Source organism: Molossus molossus, unplaced genomic scaffold (genome assembly GCF_014108415.1).
Source record: "Molossus molossus isolate mMolMol1 unplaced genomic scaffold, mMolMol1.p scaffold_m16_p_13, whole genome shotgun sequence".
Lineage (NCBI taxonomy): Eukaryota > Metazoa > Chordata > Mammalia > Chiroptera > Molossidae > Molossus > Molossus molossus.
This window is the reverse complement of record NW_023425348.1, coordinates 21,914,461-21,939,296: the sequence shown is the minus strand read 5'-3', so window position 1 is coordinate 21,939,296 and position 24,836 is coordinate 21,914,461. Positions and strand designations below refer to the sequence as shown.

Here is a 24,836-nt window from a genome sequence, read left to right as displayed (position 1 = left end):
TAATTTTGCAGGTCATATTTTTTTAAAGAATGGCATTCTATTTAAACATACCATGTGTTTTACTGTATTTATACTTAACATACCATCTATTAGTTGTTTAGTAAGTGAATAACTGTATATTAATGGACATCGTTCCCTTAGATAAGTGAATGAACGCATCATCTGAGTAGAGTGCCTCTCCACCTAGGCATTAAGAGTGAGGCATCGTGGGCTGTGAGTTTCATTAGACTCTCTCTGTGTAATTGCTTTAGGGTGTGTGACAGAATCCATGGATTCAATATGAACTGTAAAACTTTATCTAACTAGTTGAACTTTAAGGTTCTTCTTTTCCCATCTATGTAATAAGCATAATAATACCTAATTTACAGAGGTTTGCCAAATTTGAAGATAATATCTAACATGTCAAAACTATTTGAGTTACTATTACAACTACCTTTGGTTGTTACAGAATAGTCACAGAGATGTAAATTACAACATGGGAAATATGGTCAGTAATATTGTAATAACTACGTATGGGGGGTACTTGAAGAACTGGGGGACCACTTTGTGGAATATATGATTGGCCACTATGCATATGCCTGAAACTAGTATAGAATAATATTGAATGTAAACTGTAATTTAAAAAAAAAGTCCCTGGCAGGGTAACTCAGTTGGTAAGAGCATCATCCTGATATTTCAAGGTTGTGGGTTCAATTTCTGGTCAGGACACATATGAGAATCAACCAGTGAATGCACAAATAAGTGGAAACACAAATCAATGTCTGTCTCTTTCTCTCTCTCAAAAAAGTAAAAGTAAACAACAGAAAAAAAAATGCATTACTTTTAAGGATATCATGTGTTTTTAAAAGTAACTACTTTAAATTTCCTTCTGTTATATTTCTGAATATAAGCTTTTGGGGGATTGCAGGAGATTCCCTTGCTACCATTGGACTAAACTGCTACTCACTGTAGCAGAATGAAAGTTGCTGACCACCACTGATTATGAATTTCTTATGATCAATATAAAACAAAGATGGAAAAGACGATAAAAACTGGTGTAAAGACATTAGGCTATAGTATCTTTTAACCATGCCTATCTATTATTATTTAGTTATGGTCACGAGGAAATGCCATTGATATAAAATGCAAATGACTTTTTGAGTCAATAATAAATTACCGAGTACAAACTATTCAATAACAGGGAATTGATTTGAAACCAGGCAGCATTTTAGACTTATCTATTGTCTTCAGCTGTGCTGAGTTAATGAGGATTCGTAATTGCTTTGAATTTTAACTAATACATCTTTTTCATTTTGGAAACTGATATAATATTAGTGTCATATTTTATGGTTTACAAAATTACCTGATCGTACAAAGGTTGACAGAATTGACCATAATCAAAGGCTTTGGAATACAATAAGCCATTTTAATGAGTAGAATGTGTTTTCTCTCTTTATGAGTATCCATCTTGTTTTTAAATGTATCTTATGTATAATTATTAAGAACTTGTTGTTTTAAAAATCATAAAATGGATATGGAAGTAGCTCTCATTAACTACAATGTACAATTCACATATGCTTTTATATTTTTCTAATTACATTGTTACCTAGAAAAAAGTTGAGATCCAGTGGTGGTCTTTTACATTTATATTTTATAAACCAGAGAAATTTTATGCATAAATATCAGAATGTGAGCTTTTCATCTCCTTTTAAAAAGAATGGATCAAAAAATATGATTCTAGACATTCTCTGAATTTCCCTTACCAAGCAACACACATGCCTACAAAGTGATCTCTTGTGAAAAGTACAAGGCATAGGAACACTCTCTGAAGACATTAGTCTAAACTCTTGGTTTATTTTGGGACCGTCCAGTTGTATAAACACAGTGTTGCTCTATTCGCAGCTGGAAACAGGTTAAGTTAGAAACACATTACCACAGCTAAAGAAAATAGGTCGATTTGTCCACAGTTATTCATTTACATTTCTCCTTGGGGATCCCTAAGAAGCAAATGATATGCAAACAGCTGCCAGATTATTGTTATGCTCCTGTTGCTATTTGGTGATTGCTGTTTACATGTAAATTACTACTTGGAAAAGGACAACTTCTCTTTACCAGTAACTAGACAGCAAAATGGCTCTTACTAAGCTGTCCAAGATTGATTACTCACAAATACTTAGTAAAAAATCACTTTTTGAGAGTATTTTTCACTTCTGCATTTACTTTAAAAAGTAATTTTGGAATGAATAAAATATAATAGAACAGCTTCACCCTGATTCTGAGCCAGTGTCTATATAATAAACAATTATAGAAAAATGTGTGGAAATAGATTTCTTACTTTGAGGATTGACTCAAGAATGAAAAAGAAAAGAAAACCATGAAGCTAGAGAAGACACTTAAAGACAGATGAGTAGAGATCAAAGATAGTTAATTTATTTCCAAATTTTATCTCTGGGTCAAGCACATTTAATGTGTTTATACCCAAAGATTGTCATGACAGTAGTGATCATTCACCTACCTTGTGTTAAGCAAATAAAATAAAGAAGAGCTCTGATTATTAGTGTTATTTAACACTTTGATTTTTTTTAACAAAATGAAAGTACTTCAAAGATAGGAATACTGATACATTTATAACTGGATTACATTATGTATTCAGTTTTGTATGTTTTTCACTTAACATTACATTAAGGGTAATTTTCCATTATTAATTTATGTAATCATAGCCAAATTTTAATGACTTTATATCTCATTTTATGCCTACATTATCACTTATTTAACCAGTCCTTTATTTTAAAATGTGCATATTTTTAAAATATGTTTTTTATTGATTATATAGAGAGAGGGGAAATAAGCTCTTCTCATCACCAGTTAGATGAGAAATGAGCTACACAGAGATGTAGTCACAACGTGTGGTTTTTGCCTTCTCTTCCCTTGTTGACTCACCTGCCCACCTCCCCAGAGCTCAGTGATCTGTGTCCAAAGATTGTCATGTAGAAACAGGGTGCTGCTGCACTGAGTGGCTGATGGTCAATGGGAGGGACTCCCGGGTGGCGTACCTGTTGCATGGTATCAGTGGGTTTTTATATAGATACCATCAGTAAACACTTTCTAAAAAGTATATATTTTCCTCTACTCGGCCAGTTTTTTAAAGCTAAATGTGTTCTTATTTGTTACTCTACTTGATCCACCAGCAGTTAATACACTCTAGGATAGCCAGAGGGTTCACTGTGGCATCTGTGAATTATTTTACGAGACCAATCCCTTAATTTAGCTTCTAGCATAGTTGAAGACTAAAAGTAAAATCTCCAGCTCTTGCCCTGGGCTGTCTTTTCCTGAGAATGTACTCATCATTGTCTTATATTTCAGAAGTTTGACAGGACTCACTCCCAGCTTTCAAGTTTATGAAACAGTATAAACAAATCCATGTGTCACAGTTTCTACCCTTTAAACAGGACATGTCTTTGCCACTAGGTTTTTCTGTTACTATTAAATGAAAACCAACACTTCCCTTTACAGCTGTGTATATCTACTCTCAGTATTTCACGTGGAGAGAGGAATCAGATTCATAGACAATACACATTAACCTCCTCGGTGGAATAAATAAGAATATCGCCGCATGTCATACTGCTCACAAATGGACAGGATTGTAAAGCACTTTAGTGTCAAACACTCTTTGATGCCATTCAGCTGATTCAAGTGCCACTAGGTCATTTTAATAGTGATAACTTAGAAATTCTTCTTAACTTTTTAAAATTTTATAATGAGCCAGATTTCTAAGGCAAATAGAGGTAGTTTCAGTACTTTAATCTAGAATGTGTAATTCAAACAAAGTATGTGAGTCATAATGCTTTGAGGAACAGAAAGATACTTTTGAGCAACAGAGAGAGGCGTCCATCTTAAAGAATATTCATACTCAAAGTTAATAACAATGAATGGTTGAAATGCAATTAAAAAAGCTCAGTGGATTGTAAACTAATTAGATTAGAAAAAAATGTTTTGAGATAAAATTGAATTAATATTGATTAACACCCACTAGGGTTATGGTAATTGTAAAATTTGCTATGATGCCACATGACATCACTGGCTTAATCAGCAGTGGCAAGCTATTTAGTAATAAAAGAGACTGTCTTTAGGACACATCAAAATAGGCTTATAAACTGCTGTGGTCTAAAACTCTTATGTTGAAAATCAGTGCTCAAGGTTACAGTATTAGGGGGTGGGGCCTTTGGGAGGGCCAAGCTCTCGTGAAGGAAATCAGCCCCCTTATAAAAGAGGCCCAGAGTGCTCGGTAGCCATCTTCCTGCCTGTGACGAATTCTGCAACCTCACCTGATCACGCTGGCACCCTGATCTTGGCCTTCCAGCCTGAAGAACTGTGAGAAATACATTCCTGTTGTTTATAAGTCACCCCTCTGTTGTTTTAGCAGCCCAAATGGACTAAGACATACTCTAAAAATCCACCCTCTTTATAATAATAGCCAACATTTACTGAGTGTTTTCCATGCATCAGGCACTGTGCTCAGCACCTTATGTACAACACCGTGTTTGATATTCTCGAGAACCCTCTGAGATCCGTGCTGGCATTGTCCCCATATTAAAGATACAGAAACTGAGGCTCAGAACTGCCAAAACAGCTCAACGTCACACATGAAACAAGTCGCAGAGGTAGGATTTGAGCCTAGGTAGTCTTTTTTAAATATAGTCTTTTTTAATGTATTTTAATAGCAAACTTAGCAGCAACAGCACAGAAGACAGACACCACCTGAAAACATGTACTTGATGTAGGGCAACTCAGTTAGAAAAAGATGCTGAACGGGTGGAATCGGCGAGTGATACAAGTGCTGCAACCACCATTTAGTTGCCCAGATAGTTTGACTCTACAGCCCCTACTGTTGAGTATTAGACATTTAAAAATTGGTAAATGTAGAATTAATATTCCTTGTTCCTGTTATATTAAAAATGCTAATTTTTTCTATAGATAAGAGACAGCTTACATTAACTACAAGGGCAAAGGCTTGAAAATATGTGTCAAGAAAGTTATTATAGAACTTGGCAGAGAAATCAGAGAACAGAGAAAAGTAAATAATGTGAAATGTAAAAGCATAAAAGAAATAAGGAGGAGAGGCCAGGGGAGGTCACCGGGGAAATGTTTAAAGAGATATCTGACAAGATTCAGTTCAGAAAGATTCCTGGCTCTGAGCCCTGGAAGACAAAGCAGCTAATTTTGGTGCATTGGTATCTACATTACATTGTAATTTAGTCTGAATGCAACAATAGAACTTACAATACTCTCTAAAAAGGGCCTGTGATTCTCGCTCTTCAAGAGTCCTAAAAGAAATAAAGTGGAAAAAGTGATCGGAAACAAGGTAGGATTGTGTAAATAAACTCATGTTTGCAAGACCCAGGCAAGAGCTGTGTGAGGGTTAAGAAATGACTGACACTATGTAATAATAAGCTGCTCACTTAAAAACAGTTTATAACCCAAGGTTCTTCACATGCTAATAAAAGTAGGTTATATACTGTAAACCAGTGGTTCCCCGATATTAGTGTGCATGGGAATCACTTGGAGGGCTTGTTAAAATACTGATATCTGGGCCCCACTTTTCGAGTTTTTGATTTTGTAGGTCCGGAGTGGGGCCCAAGAATTTGCACTTTTACCAGGTTCCTAGAATATTGCTAATGTTGCTGGCCTGGGAAACCTCTGCTCTGAACAGCTAGGTAAGTGTCGCTGCTGCTGAGAGCTGAAGACAGGACATGGCAGAGAACAAAGTGGAGACTGTTATGCTCCAGCCTCTCATTTATGAAGACTTCCCTTTCATGTTTTTTGAATTAGTGATAACATTCCGTCCTTGAAAGCAGTTATAACTTTCTGCTTGGTATTTTCCTGGTTCTCATGAGTTTGCTATGTTGTCTTGCTTGGAAGATCAAGTTGCCCACCTTACGTGAAAGGTTAGTCATATCATTGTACAGCAGGACAGATTTAATTTTGTTGTGGGTCAAGTTTCACTCCCTGGAAGTTATGAAGGTCAAAATGAGTAACAATTTTTCTAAGATGTTTTACCTGAAATCCTGAAATCATGGAACTAGAAAGCTAGATGAATCATAATGATTCTAGATAGATTTTATTAGGGTAGAAATAATGGCTGCTCACTGCCTTAGGCTTTCTTCTCTTACACACTATGGGCAGGTGATCTCTATTGTGTCAATTATCATCTATCCATCAAAACTTGTATCTGCAATCTAAACATCTGCTCTGAGCTCCAGACCCATAGACCCATTTCCTGTTCAACATCTCTACTCAGCTGCCTGACTCACATCAACAAGCCAAAGCCTAGACTCATAATCTCAGCTCTATTCCTAAATGGTCTCTTCTTCCATTCTGCTATTTTAGTAAACAAAAATCACTATATTTCCCTAAACTTAAAGCAGAAATGTATAAGTCATCCTTTATACTTCCATCTTTATTTACTTATTTTTTTACCACATCTAATCAATCAGTAGCTCCAGCTGATTCCCTTTCCTGAGAAATTTTATGATTATACTAGGCAGGAAAAGGGACCCCCTAAGATAACCAGGTCCTAATCCCTGGGACCTGTGGCTCTCTTACCTCATATGGCAAAGGGTTGCAGGTGGGAATGAGATTGCTAGTTAGACAATCTTGAATTAGGGAAGATTTCCTTGGGCTATTCCTGTGGGCCCAACATAACCACAAGTATCCTTTAAAGTGGAAGGGAGAGAGAGCAAGGGAGTTAGAGGACAACGTGACTACAGACAAAGACACAGAGATACAACTTGGTTGGTTGAAAATCAAGGAAGGGGGCATGGAGCCAAGGCATGTGGGTAGCCTGTAGAACCTTGAAATGGCAAGAAAACTATAATGACATGACATCATGCTTCTTTCACCCCCAGAGAGATTTTTATGTGTTGTCCTCTCTTTCTGGAATACTTTCTCTCTGTTCCCATTCCTACCCCAACCTCTCTTACCTAGCTAAATCCTATTTGGCTACCAAGTCTCATATAAACTATTACTTGCACAGGGAAAAATTCTCCAAATTTTCATCACACCAGGTTGAATTCCCTCCTTTCCCATTGTGCATGCTAGTAGGTTCTATAATTATGCACCATAACTTGCTACAATTTGAATTACTTAATATTTATGTAACAATTTGATTAGAACTTATGTTTTCCTCAGTAAACTATAAGCGCCAGGGAATCCGAGGCCAGGACATATGTCCTCCTTCTTCGTTATTATATTCTAATAACATGCACCTGGAATAGACTATGTTATCAGAAAATATCTGCAAATGAGCAAATAACAAAGTGGATGGAGGGTGGGAGGGGAGGAGGGAGGGATGGATGGAGCTATAAAATGTGCTGATAGAGATTTGTGCCATTATAAGTGGCTATACCCATGGTGGGTGGCTCTTTTCTATTCACAGCTAGAAATTTGACGAAAACTTGAAAGATTTATTTTCTATGTATATTTGTCTTAATCCTGACCAGTGGACCAGTAAAAGTCCCAATCCATGAGAGTTATTTGCCATTCTATGACAGTTTTCTGTGTTTCCGTTTTTACACGTATGCACAAGCACTCATCAAATCAACATTCTTTGAAGACCGAGAAAAAAGATTGCAATCACAGGTGCAACTGCGGATGCTTAGAAGCATTCTTAGGGCCCATTTTCATCAGGCCTGCCAAGGAATGACATAATATATAGCTCTGTGAGCATGAATATTTTCTGATTTTGGGGGAAGCTACAGAAGATTTTTTTGTCCCCTCTACAGGTATTTAAATTTACCAGTGAAAAAACTTCCCCCCAAAGAAACAGTGAAAGACCATAAATTTACTAAAGGATTATCATATTATTAAAGTACCACAGTTCACATACCCATTTTTCATAATCTCATGATACCTACAATCAGAATGTAACAAAGAGAATCCTATATTCTACCTCTATAAATAAATCATGTGTGTGTGTGTGTGTGTGTGTGAGAGAGAGAGAGAGAGAGAGAGAGAGAGAGAGAGCGCACTTACTGGATTTGTACAATTTTACAAAACTATAATGGAAATCATGAATTTAAAATATATCCTAATTTTCACAGATGTTGTCTCATTGGTTTAGACCAGGGCCGAGGATAAAGGACATACATAAGTGGAATAAATGAGTAAACTTTCTCCTAAATAGAAGAAGAAGTTGAAATACTATACACACACAACACATAACACACATCCAAATCAAACCCATATTTTTTTCATTGACATTTGCTTTTCCTCAAGGAAAACAATTAAATACAAAGCTGAGAATGCCAACATCTCTGAGCCATATTCAGTCAAAAGATTATATTGTATGTTTCATCCATGTCATTCCTTAATTCATTCTCTCATTTATTTACATATTTATTTAATACATTTTTGAATAACAACCATATGTTAGACACTGTTATTTATTGGAAATACAGCTGCAAACACAACAGTCTCTACCCTCACCCACCTAATAGAACAGAACTGAATACAGTTTAATTTGCGAGCAGTGGAGAGAGTGAGGGGAAGCACTTTCCAGGCAAAGGGAACACTGTGTGTAAAAGCAGTGAGATTGGAAAGAGGCTGGTGAGCAAGGGTCAAGTATCTAGTGACAAAGGGCGAAGGTGCTTCCAGAACTGTGTTGGGCACACAGGGAGTCACCTGTCCGGCCTTACTTTTTGTAAGCTTTTTCATTGCTGAAGAGTTGTGCTGCTAGACAACATTTTGAAGTGCAAGTGTGTGAAGGGGGTCAGAAGAAATAATCCAGAGAGCCTGAGGAAAGTTTATTGTGTGAGTGGTGGGGAGAGAAAGAGATGGCACCATCCACAGGGAGTGCAATTTTGATGGAGGAAAATTGGACCATTTAAATATGAATCTTATAACTTATTGTTGACTAATTTGGAGATAACTTATCTTTCGTGTCCCATAAAACTTTTAGGAAAATATATAAAAACAAGGCCTTCAGAATTCCAATTGTATGCTATTAATCATTTTGTATGTGATGTTAGTATCAGTGAAATCTAAGAACCAGGAGGATATAAAGGGTCACACTGAAATTCATATTTAATATCTTAGGTAACACTTATTCGATCCTAAGGGCAATAGCGAAAAAACTAAATATGAGACTCATCTGATTTTAGTTACAGTTTAAATTTTACCAAAGCTTTTATATGAAATGAGTTGAAAAGAAACAAGAATACACACAGAATCACTCATTAAAAGGCTATGGTAATAGCCCAGGAAGCTAAAGATGGTTGTATGAACTAGAGTGATAGTGATGGAGAAAGAAGAAAGGATATGAGTTATGTGACAGAGAAAGGCAGCATGGCTTGACACAGCATGGGGGGTGAGGGGTTGAGCAGTGGGGCAGAGAGGTGTGCCCCTTACTATGTGTCCAGGGAAGAAGAATGGCTCTGGGATGGGGTGAGGAGGAAGGTCAGTAGTTAAGTTTTGGACGTGTCTTAGCTGAGATATCTGCGAGTTATCCAAATGGCCAGATATCTGTGAGTTATCAGTGGGCAATCACGATGGAAAGATGGGGCTGGCCTCTGGCATGTAGACAGCAGCTGAAGCAAAGCAGGTGGAAGAGCTTGCCTGCAGAGGGAATGGAGCTGGAAGGGAACAAAGCCAAAAGCCTAACAATGGAAACGGAGAAAGAGTGACCAGAGAGATCTGAGGGGAGAATAAAAGGCGTATTTCACAAGAAAGCCAAAGAAGAGAATGTCTCAAGAAACAAATACACTATGCTAATGTACACATTCATGGGAATCTAAAAATCTAAAATTCACATTCCTGCCTTATAATCCAGATGGGTAAGGATGGGGAAGAGGACACAGACAGATTGTTTCAACATGACAGTAACAAGTGTCACAATGAAAGAATGTACATATATTTCTGGTACTTTAGAAGGAGCTTTAATCCAGCCTGCAAAGATAGTTAGGCAGAGAGAAGGGGATGGGGAGGGTTCCAAGCAGGGGCACCAGACTGGACACCAAAGCAGTGAGTTTAGAGAGATGACAGTGAGTCACAGCAGATTCATTTCTGAGAGCAGGCATTGACACAGGAAGAGCATTGAACATCTGAGGGTTTCGAAGAAAGGAAAACCACAAATCTCACATCACAAATTGACTTCAGTCACTGTTTCTTGGTGAGCCCTGGTGGCCATCACTGGACAGCTTCACACATTAGACTGGGAGTGCTATGAGGGTCAAGATCAATGCTTACTCAGCTTTCTCCTAACTGCAGTCGTGAATTATTTACACTTACCCACCTCCTGAACCTGTTTCCTGTTTTAAAATAGCACCCACTTCTGTGGTCTTACTATTTGTCTCCCCAAAATTTATATTTTGAAAACCCAGTGTCCAGGATGATGCAATTAGGTGGAGCCTTTGGGAGGTGATTAGGCCATGGAAGGCAGAGCCCTCATGAATGGGACTGATACCCTTATAGTGGGCTAGCTCACCCCTTCTGCCATTGAGGATACTAGTCGGCAGTCTGCAACCGGCAGATGGCATACACTAGGACCCAACCATGCTGGCACCTCGATCTTGGAATTCTAGCCTTCAAAATGGTGAGCAATATATTTCTGCTATTAATAAGCCATACAAGCTATGGTATCTTTTTGTTACAGCAGCTTAAATAGACCAAAACCCGCACCTACTAGAATAATTGTGAAAATTAAGTAAAAATTGACGGTGGATGTAACACATCTTATCTTGAACTTGCCTGGTACATATGGAAAGCACACCATGTGGTAGATGCTGGTAGTGATGGGGGTGGTGTTAACTGTAGGGGCAGGAGGAGTAGTAATTGCACTAATAGTTGAGAAAATAGAATCTGCTGCTCTCGCCTATGTAATGTTTTCCCTGAAAATTAGAATATTTTTTAAAAGATGTTTTTTGACATTCATGGTTTATTTTTACATAGCGATTTCATGGGTTGGTTCTTTCTGCATATTCTTAAAATAAACTTGATAGTGAAGACATTTTTGCAATTTTGGTGAATCATATGTATCTTTTGAGAATACCATGCAACATTATACTTAAATTTTGAGTAACTAAGCAATAAAATCCCCAAATGTTTTATATGCACTTTTACAACTGAAACCAACTGCACTATTGCTAACGCACAGAAAGTTTCTAATACTGAAGTGAGAGGACTATTTTTCAAAAGCAGTATTTCTATCTTGGTAAACCTAATATTTATGAATACCCTGATTTTTCCTTTCAATATGAAGCAAAACTAGTGCTTTTGATTTATGCTTTGCAAATACAGAAGCAACTCATACTTTATTTTGAGTATTAATTTCTCTATAGGGTTATTACAGACTTTAATTATCTACTGTAAATCATGTAATCCCCTTTATAAAATAATAGAACAGTATATTTTATTATGAATTTTAATTATATTACAAAATAGACAACATAAATGAAAGATATTTGGAAATCCTTCAGTAATTTTCTCAAAGATGGCCACATAGATTTAAAAAAATATCTGCACTGAGGTTTATGTGCAGTCATTGGCAATGAATTTAGTAATGAACAGCAACTTACATATGCAGTTAATGGCCAGTTCAACCCCTGTCACCCTTCACACAGGCTGTCCGCTTTCAGATATTCCATGCACAAATGAACTGTCACCAACAGATAGGGAAAGAATTGCCAATATCAGAGGATTAACTGTTCCATTTAGGATGTCCAGCTGGCTAATGGGATTCACTTTGGTTTGTTGTCAGATTCAGCCTAGCATATTTAATTTTTTTCCCTGTGAAAATATAGTTTTTCATAGAGATTCTGCTCACATAATGCCAATGAAATGGTACCGCGAAAGTTGCAAACTCCAGACTCCCTCTTTATCACTAGCAAGACAGCTCAAAGAAACTATAATCATACTTTTCAATGAGGGATGTATTTATAAGGATTTATTGGACCAAGGATGGATAATCTGACCCTGATGCAATTCACCAACAACCATGTAAAGGTATCAATGTAATCATATGTCTCTCCCTCATTCATGCCCTTAGTATATGTTTATTAACCTACTCGGTGCTCTCAGCAGCAACGAGCTCGATGCCCTTTACCATGAAATCTGGGAGGACAGATGATTTGACTCTGTTACTGATATTAGTTTCATTAGAAGGTAACCAAGGGCATGTAATCAGCTATTGGCTGGTAACTGGAGTTTGAAATTGAACAATATAATTTTGTATCTAATTTCAAAGATGATTTTTCCCTCAAATTCAATGTATAATGTCATTTGATTTTGATTATTTTTTAATGATACCAAAGATGGATTCATAGATGGGAGTACCACCAAAAGCAAAAGTTGGTCCAAAGGGTAAAATGTCAGAAAATAACAAAGGATTGCCAGGACACAAATTAAAAAAACTGCATAGAAAGCTGCTAAAGATACAAATAATAGATTTTTTTTTTTTTTATCCTCACCCGAGGATATTTTTCCATTTTTTGTACAGATAGAGAGGGAGGGAGAGAGAGGAAGGGAGAGAGAGAAACATTGACGTGAAGGGACACATCGAGTGGCTGCCACCCGCACGACCAACCAGGGCCGGGGACAAACTGCAACCGAGGTACGTGCCTTTAGCGGGAACCGAACCCGGGTCTCTCCGGACCGCAGGCCGACGCTCTAACGGCTGAGCCAAACCGGCCAGGGCCAAATAATAGATATTTTAAAACTCCCTAAACATGTGAATAAAAAAAAAAAAAAAAAAAAGAAAATGTCTTTCCACAATTGTTAGAGAAAAAGGGCTCATAGCTGCTATGTCTAGAAAGCAATGTACAAGCCTTGAAACACTTTATAGCTAAATAATTCTAACCTTCATCTGGTCCTTCATAATCTTTCTGCTGGTGAGGGTCTTCCCTAGATGTTGATGGCTACTGACAGATCAGGGTGGTGGTTGCTGAAGGTTGGGGTCTGTGGCAATTTCTTAGAATAAGACAACAATGAAGTTTGCCTCATCGAGGGACTCTTCCTTTCATGAATGATTTTTTTTGTAGCTTGCAATGCTATTTGATAGTATTTTACCTACAATAGAACTTCTTTCAGAATTAGAGTTGCTCCTTTCAGACCTTGCCACCACTTTCTCAAACAAGTTTATGAAATATTCTAAATTCTTTGTTGTCCTTTACAGTCTTCACCAGGAATAGAGTTCATCTCAAGAAACACTTTTTTTTTTTTTTTTTGCTCATTCATAAGAAGCAACTCCTCATTTGTTAAAGTTTTATCAGAGATTACAGCAATTCAGTCACAGCGTCAGACTCCACTTCTAAGTCTGCTTCTCTTGCTATTTCAACCACATTTCCAGTTACTTCCTCCATTGAAATCTTGAACCCCTCACAGCCATCCGTAAGGTCTGGAATCAGCTTCTTCCAAACTCCTGTTAATTTTGCTATTATAACCTCTTCCCATGAATCACAAATGTTCTTAATGGCATCTAGCCTGGTGATTCCTTCCAGAAGGTTTTCAGTTCCCTTTGCCGAGCTGCATCAGAGGTATCCCCATCTGGGCCAGGACAGCCTTGCAGGCTCTATTTCTTAAATAATAAGGCTTGAAAGCTGAAATCACTCCTTGGTCCATGGACTACAGAATGGATGTTGTGTTAATCGGCACAAAAACAGCATTAATGACATTGTACACCTCCATCAGAGCTCTATCAGGTGCATTGTCAATGGACAGTGATATTTTATTTATTTTTTAGAGTAAATATTTTAAAAATTTATTTTTATTGCTGGAAATATTACAGATGTTCCTCCTCTTTTCCCCCCACTGACCTCATCCTCCCTGGTCCCGCCTACCTCCTTCACCTTCCCCACACCATTGTCTGTGTCCATTGGTTGTACACATATGCATTTAAGTTCATTGGTTTATCTCTTCCCACCCCCTCTTCCTGTCCTTTGAAATCCATCAGTCTGTTCCATGTATCCATGTCTCTAGATCTATTTTGTTTGTCAGTTTATTTTTGTTTATTAGATTCCACATATAAGTGAAATCATGTGATATTTGTTTTTCTCTGACTAGCTTACTTCTTTCTTTTTCTTTATTGATTTTAGAGAGCGAGGAAGGGAGAGAAGGAGAGAGATAGAAAGATTGATGAGAAAGACCATCAATTGGCTGCTTCCTGCATGTCCCCCACTGAGAACTGGGCCCACATCCTGGGCATGTGCCCTGACCAGGAATCGAATCTGCGACTTCCTGGTGCTGGGTTGATGCTCAACTACTGAGCCACACCAGCTGGGCATGGCTTATTTCTTTTAACATAATACTTTCCAGCTGAATTCTACTTTCCAGCTGAAAATACTTTCCATAATACTTCCCATGCTGTCTCAAAGTATAAGGTATCCCTCTTTCTTACAGCTTAATAGTGTTCCACTGTGTATATGTACCACAGCTTTTTTATCCACTCATCTACTGACAGGCACTTAGGCTGTTTCCAGATCTTAGCTATTGTAAATAGTGCTGCTACAAACATGGGGGTACATATATTCTTTCCGGTGTTTCAGGCTTCTTAGGATATATTCCTAGAAGTGGGATCACTGGGTCCAATGGTAGCTCCATTTTTACTTTTCTGAAGAAACACCACACTGTTTTCCACAGTGGCTGCACCAGTTCAGTAGTAGTATTTTAAAAGGGATTTTTTCCTGAGCAGTGGTAGTTTACAACAGTTTATCCAGTAAACCATGTTATGAACAGATCTGCTGTCATTTAGACTTTGTTTTATTTATAGAGCACAGACAGAGTAGATTCAGCTTGATTTTTAAGGCCCTTTAGGACGATGAATGAATACTGCTTCAGGTTAACGTCACCAGCTGCTTTAGCCCCTAACAGGAGAGTCAGCCTGCTTTAGAAAGCTTTGACGCAGGCATTGACTCTGCTCCCCAGCCATGAAAGTCCTAGATGGCATTTTCTTCCAATATAAGGCTGCTTCGTCTACACTGGAAATCTATTGTTGGGTGTAGCCGCCGTCATTAATTATCTCAGCTAGATTTGGACAACATGGTGCAGGTTCTGCATCACCCTGTACTTTCAAGTTACAGGGACAACTTCTCTTAAACCCCGTGAACCAGCCTCTGCTGGCTTCAAACTTTTCTTCTGAAGATCCCTTCCTCACCTTTCTTGGCCGTCATAGAATTGGAGAGAGTTGTGGCTTTGCTCTGGATTAGGTTTTGGCTTAACGAAATGTTGTGGTTGGTTTGATATTTTATCCAGACCACTGGAACTTTGTCCATATCAGAATTAAGGCTGCTTGGTTTGTGTGTTCACCGGAGTAGCACTTTTAATTTCCTTCAAGAGCTTTTCCTTTGTGTTCACAACTTGGGTGACTGTTGGCACAAAAGGTGTAGCTCTTGGCCTAGCTCAGCTTTTGACATGCCTTCCTCACCAAGCCCAGTCATTTCTAGGTTTTGATTTAAAGTGAGAAACATGCAGAGAGAGACGAGTCACATGGTCTCACTTATTTATAGAATATAATGAACAAAATAAGCTGATGAACAAAATAGATCCAGAGACATAGAAGCAGGGTGCAGACTGACAAATCTTAGAAGAGGGGGTCGGGGAGGAGGGAAGAAATAAACCAAAGAAGTTATATGCATGTATGCGTAACCATGGACAGACAACAATGCTGGGGTTGGGGGTCAAGGCGGGATCAGGAGGAGGGTGTCAATGGGTGAAAAAGGAGAAACATCTGCCCTGGCCAGTTTGGCTCAGTATTTGGAGCATCGGCCTGTGAACCAGAGAGTACCGGGTTCGGTTCCTGCTAGGGGCACATTCCAAAAAAAAGAGACACATCTGTAACAAGAATAAATTTAAATAAAATAAATAAATAAAAAATAAGTAAAATAAAATACAGACAATCCCCCTGGGAAAAGAAAAATAAAGTGAGAGACATGTGACTCTTCCTTTCACTTGAACACTGAGAAACCACTGTAGGGTTATTAATTAGCCTCATTTCAATATCTCAATATCCCCAAGTCACAGGGAATAGGGGGGGCTCAAGGCGAGACAAAGATGGGGTAACAGCCAGTATGTGGAGCAATCAGAACACACACAACATTTATTAACTTCATCGTCTTATATGAGCATGCTTCTTGGTGCCCCAAAACAATTACAATAGTAATATCAAAGATCACTGATCACCATAACAAATATAATAATGATAATAATAATAAAGTTTGATCTATTGTGAGAATTACCAAAATGTGGCAGACATGATGGGAGCAATGCTGTTGAAAAATGGTGCCACCAGACTTGCTCGACAGTGTTACCACAAACCTTCCAATTGTAAAGAACATACTTTCTGTGAAGTGCGAGAAAGCAGCGCATGGTGGGTAAGGTCTGCCTACATGTTGAAGCCACTCAGAAACCATTTGTGCAACAAAACCGTGCATTCTGAATAGCCATCAGCCTGAGATGTCCTCAGCAGCACCTGATGGTTTGTCGAACGTTGCCTTCATCTTCAGGACTCAGGTTAAATGGTCACAGCCCAGAAAAGCTTTTTCATGGCCTGAAGTCCACCTACCAACACAAACAGTGGGAGTTACTCAGTCTGCTGCTTTTCAACAATACATAATTGTCTTCTACACTATATCAGATATGAGAATATCGTAATTATTCGTTTATATTTCCCCTCAACCTACTCACCTTTTCATAGTTGGTATGTATACAGTGCCTGGCACATACAGAATTCCCAATATGTATTGGTTTAATTCATTGCTATTTGACTCTTTATTACACTTGCTATAAAAATTAACCACTGCATTTTCTGCTGGTATACTGAAGACAAAAAGAGATGACATGGTTCAAGTTGTATGAGGAGAATTTATGTTTCCATGTTGGATATAAGTTCTCATGATATTTTGGACATAAAAGATAAAAAAAAAATACATTTAAATCTCTTCTTAGCAAAATATGCTCCTTAGCAAAAAGTTTGAGGACTAGGCTTGATCATTTTTCTAATTCCCTTTCATCGCTAATCTCTATTTAAACAGAAACATATGTATGAAACATCTACTACTTGCCTGGCATCGGCAAATATGGCTCATTATCTTAAAGAATGGGTAAAATTGCCCATGAATATTGCCCTTTCTACTACTGTCCAACATTGGTTATAATTTCACTGGGCTCTTTCTGATTAATAAATATGGCTGTTGTCATTTGCAGTCGCTGGTGTTAATATTCTTTTCATCTCTCATTTAAGTTTATGATCTCTTGTTTCCATTTGGTTTCAATCATAACTTATAAACTGGTTCTACATAATAGTCCATCATTCACTTTGTTAGAAATATCTTTGCTGTTCTTAGACTTTGGTCGGGCCTCATCCTTGCTTGTGATTTATTGAATAATGGTACGTGACATTATTTGTCATCATTATCTGGAACTTCAATACTCTAAGGCATATAAAAATGATACTCTCCATATATAGATCATTCAGTACTGACTTGACTTTAGGATAGTGTTTTGTTAAATTAGGAAAACAGACATAGTTTTCATCTGTAGCTCAATAAAAATCAGATTAAATACAGAATTGTCATAGCAAAGCTACAAAATCACAAACATCTTGATAACATTAGCATTGAGAATTTGAGAAACCTTGCCCTTGAATATGGTATTCAAGACATGCCATTTCAATTCTTCTATTCAATATAAATGGAAATAAACTTCTTCATATATCACTCCTTATGAAAGTGGCATTTTCCCATCTTTTTAAAGATCACATGTTCATTTGTATTTGGATTTAGGGCCTGCCAAAAATCTGATATATGCTTGTTCCTTTGCTTTTCTAATTTATTTTAAAAAATAAAATGAGCTTTTCCTTGCTTTTCTCAAGGTTTATATCTTCAATTCTGGATGGAAAATAACTAAATTAGGTGTACAGTATTCCTTTAACTTTCCTCAGTTATTTTTATGTGTATCATTAATTAATCTAATGATCAATTATGTTAAACATAACATATAAGTTAATAGTTTTTACTACCTGGACAGTCGCAGATATACTTGAAGCTCTTTTAAGCTTCATCTAGACCAAGATAAGAGGATGATCACCTCCTACTTCTAAAACCAGGTGAGATTTACGTCAGCACTTTCCAGTTTTATAAAGGGCATTAAAATAAACATATACCTGGTTTCCTAAACTTAAAAAAAGGAAAGAAGAAGAAACAACACACAAGAAACCAAACAATTTGGAAAACAGAGAAAAATAATGTATTTCGGCTTTTCATTCTTAGTAGGTTGCATACTAAGAATGGCTATGGAGATGTGACTTCATGTCTATACCTGCAAGGAAAGGTGAATAAGTTATGAATGAATCCAAATATTTTGATCAAAGTAATATTTTTACTAAAATGTATACAATTACTTACACATATGTAAATATATAATATTTTAGCTAAAATATATATTTTAGGTACAATGACATAAAAATATATGACACAGAAGATTTAGAGTGGAGAAATTTTATATTTTACTATAGATTGACCCTAGGTTCTATTTTTCTTTTATATATAATGCACTAGCTCAACAAATATGTTTACAGGGAAGTTATATAAGATGACACTTACACTTCCATTTGAATATTTAAGTTGCTATATGTGTATGGGAAGATTATGATATGAAATTCCTAGTGTAAACAAATTCAGGGAGTTTCAAATGTGAATTTTATTCAAACTGGAAACACATAAAAAACTATTCACTCACTTATTCATTTTAAAAATATATTTATGACCCTGACCTGTTTGCTCAGTGCTTGGAGTGTAGGCCTGCGGACCAGAGAGTCCCAGATTTGATTCCAGCCAAGGGCAAGTACTTCGGTTGCAGTTCGTCCCCAGCTCTGGTTGGTGTTCTGCAGGTGACAACCAGTTGATGTGGCTCTATCACATCAATATTTCTCTCTCTCTCTCTCTTCCTCCCATTCTGTCTGACAATAAAATGTAAAAATACCCTCAGGTGAGGATTAAAAAATATATATAGCCTTGGCTGGTTTGGCTCAGCAGTTAGAGCATCAGCCTGCGGTCCAGAGAGACCTGGGTTCAGTTCCCGTTAAGGGCGCGTATCTCAGTTGCAGTTTGTTCCTGGCCCTGGTTGGGTCGTGCGGGTGGCAGCCACTCGATGTGTCCTTTTCATGTCAATGTTTCTCTCTCTCTCTCTCTTCCTCTCTCTCCCATCCACTCTATCTGAACAAAATAAATAAATAAATAAATAAATAAATAAATAAAATGTGTGTGTGTGTGTGTGTGTGTGTGTGTGTGTGTATATATATATATATATATATATATATATTTATATTTATGGCATACCAACTATGTGCCAGGTAGTATTCTAAATACTGGAAGTCTCATGGGGAAGAAAGCAAATAATATCATAACATATATTTAAATCGAAATACCCAGATGATTAAATCAAAAGATGACTTTTTTCTGCTTAATAACTATCTCAATTTATCCGTTTAATGTTACTTAAATAAAATCTTAGTCATGAAAAAATGTATATGGATAAATGAAGTGTTCTGGAGTAGAAATCTCAAACCTGGAATGGAGTCATTTCCTGGGAACCTAGGCAGGTCACTTTATCACAGGAGGTTTGGTTCCACTGGTGAATTGCAGTGCATTGTCAGATTGGCGGGAAAATGCAGTTAGGGAGCAATTCAAATACACTGTGAAAGTACTTTAACAAAAGGATGCAAAGGATGGCATGGGAGTAAAAAGAGCAAAGCAGTAGCTGAATGTATAATAGTCATTCTCCAACGGTGTGAAGGGCAGATTTGAGAGAGTTGGGAATAGAACCAGAGATACCAGTTAAAAGGGTATTATAAATATCTATGTGAAAAATAATGGGTCTCTAAACATTGACACTGGCAGTGAATTTGAAGAATAAAAGATTGACTTTGGGGATATTGAAGAGGTAGAATTAACAGAACTTGGTTGATAAACTGGGTAATGTAAAGTGAAATTGAGGGAGAGGCATGTAGGTCCAGACTGGATTGGGATGACATTAACTAAGACAGAAATAGCAAAGAGAATGAAATAAGAAAGATAAGAAAATGAGCAGGCTAGAAAGGGATTTGAATTATGAGTGCCTTTGGAATAGCCACCTGTAAAAATCCGTAGGCAATTGGATATATAGGTCTGGTACTAAAGAAAAAGAATGGTTCTGATGATAAACATTTTTCAGTTATTATTTATTCATTCACTGCATATTTATGGAGTACCTACTATCAGACACACAATTTTCTCAGTGCTGGAAGCTCAGCAGTGAACAAAGCAAAGTTTATGCGTCAAATAATTGATGTTTTATTGGAGGAATACGGAAAAAATTGTAACAAGTGCGTAATCTGTCAGATTGTGTTGAATATAATGAAGAGAACATAAAGCAGGGTGACTGTGATAAGGGGAGCCAGAAACAGGGGTGGTAAGGGTTTCTAATTCATATAATGTGATTAGAAAAGACCTGTTCATTGGAGGAACAGCAGAGATTAGTGTGACTCATTTTGTCTGAGTATTGGGGAGCAGGAAAAGGGGATGTGGTTACAGAGATACTAAGAGGGCAGAATATGTAAAATCTTACAGGTCATTGAAGTACTTTGGTTGTCAATGTGAGTCAGATTGGAAGTCTCTGTAGAGGTTGAAGAGAGGAGCAATATTTGTTTTGTTTTCTAAAGAATTGCTGTGACTAGCGGCTATAGTGTATACAATGGTAGAAGCAGGAGACAGGTTAGGATACTACTGTATAAATTTAGGCAAACAAAAAATGGTGGCTTGGACCAGGGTGTCTGGTAGGAGAGGTAATAAGTGGTTTGATTGTGCATGGCTAGTTGAACCAGACCTGAGGAGGGGCAACGGGAGACTAAGACACAGAGACATTATAGACAGAAAAGCTGGGGCCAGGTGGAACACTGCTCTCTGATGGAGAAACAGTGACCCTGAGCTAGCTCAGCAAGTTTATTATATAGCCAACTGAAGGGGGTGGGAGGGGAGTTCAAAAGCTTCATTTTTCTCCAACACCAAATGTGTCCATCAGCCTCTGAGCCCAAGGTCCAGACTGTCGATGCATTCTTGCCCGCGGCTCAGGAGGCTCCTGCGTGCACACAGGCTCTTGCCAGCACACAGGCTCAACAAGTGGCCTTGGGACTAAAGGCTCCTGGGCGAGTCCGTGCAAACACCACAGGAACAAGAGACCTTGGCTCGGCCGCCCTCCACACGACTGTAAACATGTTTTGAAGATAAATGATAAGATTTATTTATTTATTTATTTATTGGAACTGGAGTGTGAGAGAAAGAAAGGAATATAGGATAACTCAAGGATGTTGATGTACAAACTTTGAAGAACCAGAAAAAATGAAAGTGTTCCTTACGAAATGGGGAAGATTGCAGAAAAAGTTGGTTTGGGAGCGCAGGGAACTGAAGTGAGAGCCCTATACATAGGAGATTATCTAAAGGCAGTGGAACATATGCGATGGGAGAAGAACGATGTAGGGTTAGAGATTTGGAGTCTTCAACGTGCAGGTTGTAATTGAAGCCATGAGACTTGATTAGTTCTTCATGGAATAAGTGGTGAGAGTTTGTAGGAGTAGAGCACTTCAAAATTTGGGAGTTTTGGAAATAAAGAATCAGAAAAAGAAACTGACAAGGCACAGCCACTTAAGTAGGATTAAAAAAAAAAAAAAAAAACAGCAGAAGTCAAGAAAATAAAGTATTACAAAGGAATCAAAAGGATTCCTTCTGTCAATGACACTGGTAGATCAAGTAGCATGAGAACAGAGACTTGACCATAAAATAGCTAATTCAGTGGTAACCTTGAAATAAGTAGCAATAGTAAGTGTCAGGGGAAAAGTATAATTGGGTTAGTTTAGGGAGAGAAAAAGAGAAGAGAGAAGACTTTTTAGAGAAAGCAAGTAATAGATTTTTTCCCGAAAGGAGTATTACATCAGGAAGGGAAGAAACTGATGGTTACTCAAAAGGAGGAGAGGAGAATCAGATAGCCCACTAGTCTGGTGCACAGTAGTGTCCACAGCTAGGAGCTATGACAGTTTATCCAGAGAAAGAAGTAGGGTATAAGCTTCCTGGCTAGCCAAAGGGTATTCCTAATGGGAGCCCAGACACGTTCTTTTGACCCCTGTTAATAGTGCCTTGCAGTGGGAGCTGCATTTAGCACAGTCTCAAGGATAGCATAACTGTTTACCTCTGTGTACCCCTGAAAGCACTTTTCCCCAATTGTGTACCTGTTATCTTACTTAAAGTAATACATCTTGAGGACAAAGAATATCTATTAATTTTGTACCCCTAGTGTTTATCAAAGTGCCTGGCACAGAGTATTCTCTAAGTCAACATTTGTTATGTAAGTGAATAAAATAAAATAAACAATGCCAACTTAGGGTTATTTAAATGATTAAGTATATGTGCTGTTTATGGTAAACCGAAGGTTGTTTTACATGTACCCTGTAATATTAGGTGTGACGAACTCCTTCCCTAGTTTTGTTTTTCTTGGTTACATTTGAAATGTGTCTTACATTGAGGCATACTTCCTCGATAACGTTTGTAAGGAAACATCACCCTCCTCCTTCTTATTACCGGAGTGTTAAATGTATTTGAAGACTATTTTGATTATTAAAGCCCAGTGAAGCCTGAAAACTTTAAATGCCTATGCCTGAGTAGGAGACAGGGTCTTCGTTCCAACCAACTTTAATGATGAAAGAACATGAACTAAAAACAGAAAGATGGAAATCATAGGATATAGCATAGTTATGCAAGGAAAGAGAATAGGTCTCATTTTCTCTGCTATCAGACATTAAATACTCCATCTCTGCAGTTTGAAGTCACTCCTGGACAGAATGACAGCATGCAGTGGGACTAGGCCCTGGAATAGGACCTCTCTGATTTCAAGCAAAAGATGGGGTGATGTCTATGAACCCCAGAGTTCAAACTATATTATTCTCATTCAGATTGTTGGGGATATGGAACCCACTCTTTTTTTGTATTTCCTTTTAGTCTTCATTTTAATTAAAAACAACAATAACAACAACAACAACAAAAAACATTTAAAGTTGTCTCTGCTGGGGCAAAAATAATTAGGGGAAATCATATTTGTTCATGCTGAGTCAGAACTTTCAAGGGAAAAGGATCCAATGAAGCCAGAAAGGTGCTAGCATGGAATATCAGTAGGGAAAAAGCAAATGGTATGATTCCAACTTATTTCCCTCATCAGGGCATGATCTCAACCTGTAAACAGTCCAAAAGCTTTTATTATCAAGCTGATTCTCATTTTTGTGCTTATCTTGTATTTTTCTGATGTTATCTTCCTAAGAAAGGTCACATTTTTGTACATCATTCCCTCAATGATTCTCTATAAACAATTTCTATTAAAGTTTAAAAACATATGTATAAATGGCCAATTCAGGTTCAATCATGAATGAATACAGAATTTTATTAAATACTATTTTAACATCTGCTAAAATCAATGTTCATAAAACCACGTCTCAGAATATCAAAATGTGGTCTTAGAAAACAAGTGAATTTTATGCTTTAACAAGTTTAAAACATTGTGTTAAACACTTAAATAACCTTCTTATATCAGAACTTTTTAGAGCATCTGATATGTGCATTTGTTGTATGGCTCTCAAGAGGGATATTTAGCATGAATTCCTCATATTAACTTAATCCCAGAAACTTTTTTCCTGGAATACCTGTTAACAATCTAGATGTCATCCACAAAGTACAATTGGGAAATGCTAAACTGGGTGATTGTATATTTTTATCCTTTAGCATATTGAAGTGGGGAATTATTAAAATACCTTATTCTGGTTATTTCATAGTAAAGCCCTCTATTTGGTTATGATGTTTAAATTTTTTTTTATTCTGCAGAACTCAATTTGTTAGTAACATTATCTATTTATCTATCTGTCTGTCTACCTACCTACCTCTATAGTAGGTGAAAGTGGCCCGTACCTTCCTCTTTTATGCTGTCTTTGTCAAATTTGGGTGTCAAAGTTGTGCTGTCAACTTCACATAATGAATTGGAGTCCCTTCCATTGAAGATATTTTAAATTCAACTTTGTTAACAACATTCAGTCAATCTGTTGACTCAACCAACTGCTGAGTGATGATGGGCAACTAACAATTTCCTGATAACTTATTGTTTTATATATGAGGAGAATGATACCTACTTCATAGAGTTCTTGGGACAAATAAATGAAATTATGCCTGTAAAGCACTTAGCAAATAATATGGCTCTTAACACCAAATAAACATTAGCTGTTGCCCTTGTTACCATTCAGGCCACAAGGCTATTTTTGTCACCCACCAGCAATCACACGTCTCCTTATTGGAGACAGTCATGTCTTTCGGCATGCACTGGCAGGCACTTTCAGACCCCTGTCCCATTTGCTCATTGACTACTAAACTCGGCTCAGTGAATGCTGATGGGTTAAAGTTTCCGAAGAGTAACTCATCCTGGGAGGTATTTGTGTGCCACACAGGCAACATGTATGAACACACGGTTTGTATTTAGATGGAAAATGTGACTTGACAGGAGTCTGGGGAGTCATCACTGCCTAATAGGTTTCCTTAGACCAGTCAATTAAGAACTTGTATTTGCAAAGTGCTCTGCCATCACTGTGTTTCCTTCGATTCTCTGAGCCATTACTATCATCTTACTGATGAAACAGGGACATCAGAGGCTGATTGACTTGCGTGGGGCTACATGGTCTGCAATCCCAGGCCCCCTTGGTATTTGGGTCTCAAGATTCCTGCCAGTCTAAGCAAACAGTGTTAGTGTCTAGCCTGAACAGATAAGAAAACTGAATATAGCCTGATCACAAACTCCGAGAGGCTTTATGG

At 37.5% G+C, this 24,836-nt stretch overlaps 1 protein-coding gene across 1 annotated transcript in view; it reads left to right on the top strand.

Annotated features, from left to right (window-relative positions):
- Positions 1-24,836, top strand: part of CNTN5 (contactin 5) — a 900,389-nt gene that overhangs the window by 681,428 nt on the left and 194,125 nt on the right. The window lies entirely within an intron of this gene.